At 37.5% G+C, this 10279-nt stretch overlaps 1 protein-coding gene across 5 annotated transcripts in view; it reads left to right on the top strand.

Annotated features, from left to right (window-relative positions):
* Window positions 1-1842: 1842 nt before the first annotated feature.
* Window positions 1843-10279, top strand: part of LOC107719926 (disabled homolog 2-like) — a 31106-nt gene continuing 22669 nt past the window's right edge. For 2 of the 5 annotated variants that reach the window (XM_016527479.1, XM_016527481.1), the window contains exon 1: window positions 1844-2203. The gene's annotated coding sequence lies outside the window, so the exon portion shown is untranslated. Of the gene's footprint in view, window positions 2208-10279 lie in introns of all 5 variants that reach the window. The other 3 variants (XM_016527478.1, XM_016527480.1, XM_016527482.1) reach the window with 2 other exon arrangements.

The following is a 10279-nucleotide window of genomic DNA, read 5'->3' as shown; positions in this document are numbered from 1 at the left end:
GCACAGATAAGATAACTGGATTCTTCCTCTCATAAATGCAAGAGCCTCAGAGCCAGTGAATGTAGCCTTTATTTGGCAAACCCCAACCCATTGAAGGGGTTTCTGTAAAATATGAGGTAATGTCATTTGACCACTGAACTCAGGGAGCCTTAGATGAATGGCTTGCAGTGGCCTTTGAGGAGTAGAAGCACTTCAGGCCAGAAGATCTGCACCCCCAACTTTCCTATAAAGAATTTTCCATCCCTCCTTCATTTATCCTTCCACACTTCCTTTCTAAATCTTTTTTTTCAGACATACTATAGAGAAAAACACCTTCATATGTCTGGCATTATTTGAAAAGTCAAAGACTAAAACAAGCTCTGGGCATTCGGCCCTGTTATGGACCCATCGCTATGGTAACTAGGCTTCATATTAGTCCAAATAATTACTGCCATGAGCAGGGGTTTAGCAGTTGTTTAACTTTAGTGTTTGAAGACATGTATGGTGTTGATTAAACTTGCTTTGTTTACAAGAGCCTGCTTATTTTAATGCTAATAGAATGTCATGATATATCTCAGGACTGGTGTCGTCTTCTCAGCTTTCTCAACACACCACTACTGATCTGACTATTGATTGGCAGTTTAGTTAGAGATGGACCAATCTGCAAACCCCTAAGAGTTCTTTTAGATAAGGGAGTTATCTAGACCTTTGCCTTATTTTAGCCCTACAACCAACGTAGAGACAGTTTTGTGCTCAACAACAAATGTGGAGCAAATGCTTCTTTTTCAGTGCCTCTTTGCAAAGATTTTATGAATGTGGCTCTTCTTCACATGTTTGATGAATCAGCAGAGAAAAAGGGAAGTGAGAGGGACAGAAGGAAGGGATGTCTGTCATTTCAAGGGCAATGCAACAACCACTCATATCCTTTTCACCTTTTGGTATCTTTCCTGTGTCACAGTTCATCATATGGCTAAATTTGCAATATAAGCATTTTTATATGTGCTATACAATATATAATGTAGTACACCAAGGTTTAGGAAATATATTCCTCTCAATGTTCACATTTACGCACATAATGTATTTTAGTCTTTTCTTCTTCTGATTTACACGGGAGCACAAGCACAAGCACAAGCAGCGGTGCTCTCTTTAGGGCCATTTCTTAACAGCTTCCTGGCCTGACATTCTTTATGAGACACTGGAATTGGGAGCAAAAAAAGAAAAGAAAAGAAAAAAAAACCTTCCATGAAATTACAATACTGAAACTAAACTCTCTCTCTGTGTATAGGCTATATGTATATATATACTTAGAGAGATATATATATATATAGAACACACACACACACACACACACACAGTACATGTATTAGATTAATCTACATTCTTCACAGTGTATTATCATTGTTTTCAGCAGGGATTGAAACTTGAATATACTGTAAATATTTGTTATCATATAATAATATTAACTACATTCTAATAATATTTCCCAGTATACTCTAAAGATTTTCTTTTGTGAGTATATACAAATCTAAAACACATAACACGTAAGACGTATCCCTTTTAAAATTAATGAAACGCATGTCTCTGAAAATCTACCATATTACATATAAATGAACAAATTACTCAGTATAAATTACTTTAAAAGAATTAAATCAAATTGAATCAACATTTTAAAGGTCATTGAATTTTGTTCATGGCACAGCGTGTACAGCTTGTTGACTGTAAATTATTGCGTAATTTCTCTGACTGGAAACAGCAGTAGTGTGTTGTAATGTCCTACTGAAGTATGATATATCACTATTTTTGTCATCTATACTATTTTTGTGCACAGGCTAGCGAAATATATAGGTGTGAGTTATAAGGAATCAGTAGCTACTTGATGAAAGACGAATTTCGCACTATAAGAAACAGCCAGTGAGAGCGCGTTAGAAACACTGGGAGACGATGTGTCGTGTGATGATGATGCAGTGAATAAGGAGAATCGCCGTCTGGTCTTCAGAGGGTTAAATTTCACTTTGAGGGGGAGTTACCGAATCTGCAGTAACATCAGAGCACATTCCTCAGAGCTGCCAACATCCCGGGAATAAGACCTTCACCGTCTACATCTCAGAGCCAGATCCCCGGAATATATACTGCACTACCGGACACGCGTCGACTCGATTGTCAAGCCGCGTTTTCTCTGCCGGTTCGGAGTATGCGAGCTCCAGGATCCACTCAATGTCTTAACGTAGGTGAGTATAACGTTTTCCTTAAATGAATGTAGTAGCCTAGTGTGGGTGTCAGAAAACCTGACGATTTTGCCAGCTGTTGAACCGAATCTCATGCTTTAAACAAACGAATCATTTCATTTTTTTTTTAAATAATGGTATGTTTCCATTTACTGCAGCAGCAGCTCCGTTACTGTCTATCGCAATGCCGTCTTATATGCTTTTTACAGATTTCCCACGTAAACACTGAAAATATTGTCACAGTAACGCGTGCTATGCTTTCGCACAGACCAGCCAAATGTGACATTCTAACGCGCTAAATTAAGTGTTGCATGTTTCATTTACCGTTGAGTCGTAGATACATTCTTGAATATTCAGGCATTTACAGGTCTCACGAAAATGAGGAATATATCCCTATTCATATCTGTATGAAATCTATTCCACGTCTATTTCGTTTTGCAAATAGAACCTGTTGATTTTAAATGTTCCAGTGGAAAAATAGGTTGACCACACTGATGTTGGCTGCTGGTCTGACCTAAATTCACAGATGTTTGCATTCATCATCAGTGACCACATCCGATATCAAACAGCTTCATGCTGATCCCACACTCACATGCATTTATAAGGTGTAGCATAATCAGGGTTTTGATATAAGTTTGAAGACCCCCTCATCATCTTCATGTCTGAAGTTACTGTCCAATGTGAAACCTCTTACAGTAGACTAGTTTTGTATTTTCTCATTCAAGGTGAATCATGTCTGAAACTTCATTTTTATACATCGCAGCAGAATCACTGCAAGCCGAGTATGATAGTGACCTCATATATGTTATGACCTTAAAGGGGTCATATGATGCTGCTAAAAAGAACATTATTTTGTGTATTTGGTGTAATGAAATGTGTTTATGCGGTTTAAAGTAAAAAAAAAACATTATTTTCCACATACTGTATTTGCGTGAACATTTGGGGGCTTTATGCAAATCTTCCCACATAGTGAGGTAGGTATGTGGGGGCGTGTTCGAACGAGCCGTTTTAGGTAGGTGTGGCTAACTCTTAACTTTTATAAAGAATATCTCTTTGGATTTGAGACTTTAGTCTTTGCAACTTTACAGATCTTCTTTATGCACCAAGAGCTTGTAACACTCTAAAGAGAAAGGAAAAAATGAAATCGCATCATATGACCCCTTTAAATAATGCTGTGCTGTTTTAAGCGGCACACAAGCTTTGGTGACTTTGTTTACTTTTGGTTGCAGGTATGATATCAGTTCAAGGGAATGTGTGTCATTAAGTCCTGGTTGATCTTAATGACAGTGCAAGACTTGGAAAAGCTAAGCCTTTAAGCGCGAGAACTGCTGCGGTGGCATTAGAGTAAGAGTGATGAGAGGACAAGAGAAATTTCAGTCACTTTAACTGTAAGGCCTAGAGTTTCTTCCTTTCCCTCTATGGCATTTTCATCCCACTTTGCTTCACCATCCCCCATAGTACTTTAAGAGGAGGAAATGCCACAGTAAATACGTTCCTGTTCCTCTCTCAAAACTGGAAATGTCGAGGGAACATGTACCTCTTTTATAGTGAGCTCACATTGATGTCATCAAAAAAAACCAATTTTATTATGCCCCTATTATGCCATTTTTAAGGTTTCTGATATTATTTTTGGAGTCTCCTACAATAGGTTTACATGTGTGGAAGGTCAAAAAATGCTTTTGTTTTATCAAAATATGCATTTAATATAACCTAATTTTCCAAAGATTCTGAAACGAATCATTCAAAGCAGTTCTAAAATTCAGTCTCTCTAAATCCCTCCTTTCCGTGAGCCTACTCTGCTCTGATTGGTCAGGTGGCCCAGTCTGTTGTGATTGGTCTACCGCGTACATCACGTGTCGGAAACAATACGCCCATTGGCATAGTATTTTGAACGCTCGATAGAAAATATATACAATTAAACATCTATTATTTATTTATCATACTTACAGGTTGTGATTTAGTGCAGCCAGCTGGTCCAAATAAACTGGGTACTGAGCCATCTTTCAAGAGCAAGTGTTTTATGAATCCCATATTGAACTCTCTGAGATAAGAGAAGCAGTCGTCAGTAAAATGACGTGTTTGTGGGTGGGGTCAAGTTGTTTGCAACCGACTACTATAGAACATAGAATTATGCAAATGTGAAGTGGGATTCGAATTACTGACAACTCGTTTATGCTGTTCAAAGTCGATTCTTTCTTTTGGGAGACTATAACTTTATTTATTGTGCACTTTTGACTTTACAATTTTGCAGATTAATTACATTCACATATAGCTAAATATCGCACTGCATAAAAGGCAATATTGGAAATGGCATAATAGGGGCACTTTAAAATGTGAATTACCATTTAAAATGATGCTGGGTATGACTCACCACGTCAAGACATTCTTCTTTCTCCTGTTGGTACAATGTGTGCTGTTTTATTGGAACCAGATGTTGGCACTCAACATAGTTTCTCTTCTGTCCCTCATTCTGCACTCTTCAAATGCTATCCACCAGGTATGATCTCAGTTCCAGGGAATGTATATCATGAAGTCCTGGTAGATCTTAATGACAGTGTAAGACTTGGAAAAGCTAAGCCTTTAAACGTGAGAACTGCTGGGGTGGCGTTAGAGTAAGAGTGATGAGAGGACGAGAGAAATTTCAGTCACTTTAACTGTAAGGCCTACAGTTTCTTCCTTTCCCTGTATGGCATTTTCATCCTCTTTTCCTTCACCATCCCCCATAATACTATAAGAGGAGGAAATGCCACAGTAAATACGTTCCTGTTCCTCTCACAAAACTGGAAATGTCGAGGGAACATGTAACTCTTTTATAGTGAGCTCACTTTGATGTAGTCAGAGAATAAAAACCTACTTGAAACGTTGAAGGAAAACATCTTTGTTCCTCACATTGGATATGGACAGATGCTTTCAATCTTATTGAAAACAGCAAATGTGCTTTTACTTAAGTATGTGTAAATGACTTTACCAAGGACGAGTAGCCAACTCTTTTAACAGTTGAAAATGTGAATTACCGTTTAAAAATGATGCTGAGTATGACTCGCGTCAAGACATTCTTCTTTCTCCTGTTGGTACAATGTGTGCTGTTTTATTGGAACCAGATGTTGGCACTCAACGTAGTTTCTCTTCTGTCCCTCATTCTGAACTCTTCAAATGCTATCCAGCACCTTCACCCTCTTCCCTCTCTCTTCATAAAAAGACCAACATATTTCAGTGGAGAAAGTAGTCCAAAAAAAGAGAGAAACAAAGGCAACTCTCCATCACTTTGGACTTCAATAAGACTCTTCTCCACTAACTCTGCTGTCTTTTCCTGCCTCTTTGACATTTTATTAGACAAAAGGGACTGCTATTGTATTTCATTGTGGACATATATAGGTCAGAAAAGAAGTCATGGCAGCTCTGTAATGTGTAGAGTGGTATTTTACTGTGGTGGCCACATGCTGAGGTAAGTGACCTTTGCCCCAAGTGTTTGTTTGTACTGCACTTTTCCCCTCCTAAAAACAAACAAATGAAATTGGGATTTTTCCTTTATATCTATAAAGAAAGAAAAAGTGGTTTAGGCCAGATGCGGAAGCCTTTGCTTCCAACATTATCCGCTAAGATAACACTTGACCTCCACACACTTAAAGGGATAGTCCATCCCAAAATTAAAAATGTTGTCATAATTTGCTCACCCACATGTTGTTCTAAACCTGTATGACTTTTTCTGTGGTAGTGTTTTTCTTTACTATTTTTTCTTTATTTTCTTTATTTAAATATCTTGCTTTTTCTCACAAAAGTCAGAGGTCCAGTGTGTCTTATTGAAACATTATATGTGTGTGTGTGTTGTGTGTGTGTGTGTGTGTGTGTGTGTGTGTGTGTGTGTGTGTGTGTGTACTATATATTTTTAATATGTTAATTTCCAAAACAATGATAAAATTTTAAATTACTGTGTTTTCAACTCTTTAAATGTTGCCGGTCACGTTTTATTCTCTCAGATAATGCAGAAAGCAAATGCTTCCGTATCTGGCTATAAACCCATTTTTTTGATGATTAATAAGGTGTAGATTTCTCCATGGAATTAACTTTCAAAATGACACTGTCCACCCTTTAGCTTATCAAATATTATTGATCCATGACAGGTCCATTTTGTTTAGGAAAGAAACTTTGTAAATCATTAGGTCATTGTGCTGCAGAACCAATACTTTTTGCCTTTACTGAAGCACTCCATTTTGCCTTTTCTACAAACCACTATTTACAGTATAGGTTCACAAATGGCATACTTTAATCCTCTGTAAGTACATTGTGTCCGAGGTGTATAAAACACAGGTATTTAGATTGTTCATTTCGTATCTCTCTCTAACAATCCTGTGGCTTACTGCACTGTTTGTCTTCATTTCATTCCATTAAACATCATTTTAGTAAAGGTTGAAGACAATTGACCTATCGGTAAGCCCCGCCCCCCTTAGCTACTGTTGCTCACTCTGACAAATAAATGGAGTTGCTCACTGTCTTACAATGACAGCTGTCAGTGAAAACCTTCTTCCGAGGTGTTTCTGATAAATTTGGGACACAGATGGACCTTCAAGTGGGACTTAAATATGCCGTGGAGGGATATACAAAAGATATTAAAATAAATATGTAAAAATACAGATCACAATGCAAACGAAAGAATTATGTTACGGTCGTCACGATCGCAATGACAACATCCAGGATCAGTACCGTTCATATACCGCAGAGTAAGATTAAATTAATTTACATTTAACCAGATTAATATGGAGGCACTCTAGACCTTCGTTTATTTGTTTTTGACTTTAACTGCACGGGACATGACGTGAGAACAGTTCGCTATTTAGGTTTGTACGTTAGCATGGAGTCCATGGACTCACTAACTTTAATGCTAACGTTAGCTAGTTTTAGCCAGAGATACATTGCTGAAGCACAAGATGACATTAACGTTCTGCTTGAGCAGATGAAAAGTGTAAATTAATGAGAGTGTGACAACCAGAAAATGAATGTTTTCATCTTCATTGTGATGGGGTTGAATGCTTTGCTCTGTTTTGGTTGGATTTAGGAAATGGAATAAAATAAATTACAAATTATTGCCTATCCTCTCAGGATAACTGGAATTTGTGCTACAAGTACCCTAGGCACATAGTTTTTCAATTTTTGTAGTATAAACACCATTAAACCGATGCGAGCTTCGGATCTCCCAATGTTTCTCTTTTGCGCTGAAACCTAAAGATGTCCGAGTTCCGCTCCCTGTGCAACTGATACTCGACTGCCATTGGCTCATCTGCGTTCGAGGGGAGGAGCTTACCGATAGGTCAATTATTGTGTGAAAAGAGGATTTTCTTTGCTTGGTGTTCCATAAAGAGTTTGTTGTGTCACTAGATGAACCTAGTTATGGTGTTATGGGTTAGGCAGTGTTTGTACACCAGACATTTTAATGCTTCTTTTGTAGCAGGTCTGGAACACCTGAACGACCACACAAGCAGAGAGCTAAAATTATAGTTTACCTAGCTTTTAACAAACCTCTACTTATCATGGGACCCCATGCTGAGAAGATTAATTGTATAATGATTTCCTGTGAGAAAGGACTGCATTACATGTTCAACCTTCATGTTGAGAAATCAACGTACAGGGTCTGCCTTAGTAGCACATTAAGGACACCAGAGGCTTAATGAGGGGCAGTCTGACTAGATGTCTGTGAATATCATTGGATCACACTTTAACAGTGGGTTTGGTCTCCTTCTGCTGTGCTGATTGAAGCACAAGTTAAAGTATCTAGCCTGTAGTACATTAACATTGTACTGTTTTAGTACTCAACTGGAATTTTGGTACAGTAGCACTAATTTATTGCGTTCAGGTTTGGATTAATGGCTTCTGCATTATATGATTTATAAGTCTAAATTGATAAATGTAAATGTAAAGTTTTTTCTGCAGTTCTTTTTATGTTTAATAGGCTTTTATATTGTATATATTTTTATACTTCATATGAAATAGAGTTTAATTGGTTTATATATAATGTATAAAATTAGCTTGTTTATTGTACACTCCTGCTGAATAGTTTAGGGTCTGTAAGATTTTTTTAATGTTTTTGAAAAATACCTCATTCACCAAGGCTGCATTTATTAGATCAAAAATACAGTAAAAACAGTAATATTATGAAATGTTATTACAGTTTAATCCTGTGATGTAAATACTGGATTTTCAGCAGTCTTCAATGTCACGTGATCCTTCAGAATTCATTCTAATTTGCTGATTTGCTGCTCAAGAAACATTTATTTTTAGCAATTTTGTAAACAGCTGTGCTGCTTCGAATTCTTTATGTAATTGATTGGTCTTTTTGAAAAGTGAATTGTAATTGTTTAAAATTTGGAGGCTTTGTGCCGTGCCCTCATTTTGTTTGATTATGTGTCTTGGATGATGGATTGTTGCTGTGCAAAGCCAGCCTGCGAGTGCAGCACTATAAAAAGGGTAGCCCATACCTGTCAACGGTTGCCATGGCAAACCTCGCAAAGCAATAAGGGTCATATAATAATTGGCTAGCCACATGTTACATTTGAATTGCAAAATGTTACAAGAATCAATATCATTATCACCTCAGCTTCCCGTCTATGACCAGCTTCTGCTCTGATCTCCATTCTCAAACAGTTCATTATCCTCAGCCAGTAACTGAAGGACTCTTAAATGCGGAGGTGTTCTGACTGAGGCCATTAAATACATCGATTGGTCCTGCATGTGGCACGAGTACAATCAGGTCTTTGTTCCTGGTACACTGTGTGTTCCTTAGTTATCCAGTGTCCTGTTGACAACCGACAACACACCCCTGGAAATTTGCTCTGTCCAGTGTGTTTATCTCAGAGCTCTGAGATTCTTGGCATTGAGCTGGGGAGGATGTATCTTGGCTTTCTTTTTTTCATGTAGATATTTACACATACTCAGTGTTAAGTGAAAGCCTTGGGGCCGGGGACAGGGAAGAGGAAAGATGATGTTTACTTTATATACCCATTCTTAGTCCTCTCCGGCTCCTGGACCAAGTCTGAAGACCCGCTGAGATGCCAGGGAGGAGAAAATGGACACTAAGAGGTCTTCTCAGGCCAGCGAGAAAGTGCAAATATTGATGTTTTTCTTGCACGTTGACCAGGAAGTACTAAAGCCATGTGAGGAAGAGTGTGAAAAATGTTTTAAAGGTACAAGACCCCATATACACACAAATAAGGGCAACTTATGCCTCATATGGTGACCACATGGTTGGACAGAATATAGAGTTCACCAAGTTTTATTGGCCAGCAGAAGAGCATGAATTGTCTGTTTATATGAAACTGTCCAATTCAATGCTTGATGCCATGCAGTCATTGTAAATTTATGCCACAGTTTATGGAGTGGTAATGGATAAGTGTTTTTGTGATTAAATGTGTCACATTTATTTTTCAGATGTATCACATTAGGAGGTTTTGTTTGTGCAGACATGCTTTTTTTCTAGCATTAGCAAAAAACCACACTACGCATAGTGTGAGGTCTGTCTATAGGGATACACTAATTCCTGCAAATGTTTACATTTTTCTCTCATGTGTATACTGTGTTTCTGTACCTTGGACAGGCTTCAAAACTGAGCAGAAACTATAAACAATGACAACTTTTACTTTTAAAGGTGTGGTTTATTATTATTATATGTGACCCTGGACCACAAAACCAGTCTTAAGTCGTGGGGGATTTTTGTAGCAATAGCCAAAAATACATTATATGGGTCAAAATTATTGATTTTTATTTTATGACAAAAATCATTAGGATATTAAATAAAGATGACATTCCACGAAGATATAATGTAAATTTCCTACTGTAAATATATTTAAACTTAATTTTTGATTAGTAATATGCATTGCTAAGAACTTCGTTTGGACAACTTTAAAGGCGATTTTCTCAGTATTTAGATTTTTTTTGCACCCTCAGATTCCAGATTTTCAAATAGTTGTATCTCGGCCAAATATTGTCCTATCATAACAAGCCATACATCAATGGAAAGATTATTTACTCAGGTTTTGTGGTCCAGGGTTACATATATTATATGCGGTTTATTAGATTTTAGAGTC

Source organism: Sinocyclocheilus rhinocerous, unplaced genomic scaffold, assembly GCF_001515625.1.
Source record: "Sinocyclocheilus rhinocerous isolate Xijiao unplaced genomic scaffold, SAMN03320098_v1.1 scaffold4226, whole genome shotgun sequence".
In the NCBI taxonomy this organism is placed as follows: Eukaryota; Metazoa; Chordata; class Actinopteri; order Cypriniformes; family Cyprinidae; genus Sinocyclocheilus; species Sinocyclocheilus rhinocerous.
Note: the sequence above shows the minus strand (reverse complement) of the source record. Positions and strands in the feature narration are given on the sequence as shown.